The following is a 1,182-nucleotide window of genomic DNA, read 5'->3' as shown; positions in this document are numbered from 1 at the left end:
GTATAGATAATCCTTCCACTAAGCAAGTTTCTAGGAAAGATTAGAGGAGTCACAATGGTCTCATTTAAAACCCAATCTCCTAGCCAAAACTTCTTAGGTCATATCTATCTATCGTACTGTCTTTTCGTATATACAACCATTTGCTAGCTTTCGACTTTTCTTTACAAGTGATTTGGGGTATCCTGGTTTTATACTTGATTTCTCAACATCTGGCGAGACTACCAATGCTTAGATTCGTCAAGATTGGTCTTCATCAAATTTCACTCTCCACCTCAAATTTTCACATGATCGGGTGTTCAGAGTATCCCAATTTTGCCTTTCCTCAAAGTAATTAAAATTTCCCATATAACAGGTCAACACATATAATTGGACAAACATATGTGATTTCTTCTTCTTCATCTTCATCGACCACCATGATGACTATCAGATGCCTCCTAATCGGGCAATCTCTCTTTAATAATTCACCATCACTAATTTTTAGTCTCAATCTCAATGATCAGACCATACCATTACATCTGGAACGATTAAATTAGTTGAAAACAAGTCTGAAATCATCCAAATCGCACTTCAGACTACTAAGATTTGATCAAAACAATTCTGGCATGATAAATGGCCTAGATTCAATCTCAGAACCGGTTGCACGTAGACTCCGCCACAGAATCCTGTCCCTCGTCTCACGGCTCGACTCAGCTCCAACTCGGCTCGGCTCATTCTTGGCTCGTGTCGGGTGACTTGCCAATGGGTCCTACAGTGCTATCGTGGCTACTGACATGTCATGCCACCTGTTCATGCTGATGAAACTGTGACGCCATGATGATGTCATCATCATCCGGATCTCTTACATGGGTCAGATCTTCTAGTATTCAGGTAGGGTCAGCCCATCCGGGCGAAGAAGATGCTTGTGACACATGGCACGCGTCTGCGTGGGTGTCCAGTCACCCTGCCGGCGCGTGTAGTGGTTTTCGACGTGGTTTTCACCAGTGACCAGTGGCTTCCTCTCTTTCTCCTCTACACAGTGCTATGGTGACACGAATAAAAGGTTGATGTCTTCTCCCAAGTGTAGGAGTGTCGAAGTAATAAATAACCCGGCAAGACCGGGGTCGAACCACAGGGAGGTTAATTGTACAAATTATAAACAACAATAATACAATAATAACAATAATAACAACAACAATAACAATA

The sequence above is a fragment of the Populus euphratica genome, unplaced genomic scaffold (assembly GCF_000495115.2).
Source record: "Populus euphratica unplaced genomic scaffold, PopEup_1.0 scaffold52.1, whole genome shotgun sequence".
Lineage (NCBI taxonomy): Eukaryota > Viridiplantae > Streptophyta > Magnoliopsida > Malpighiales > Salicaceae > Populus > Populus euphratica.
This window is presented reverse-complemented; position numbering follows the sequence as displayed.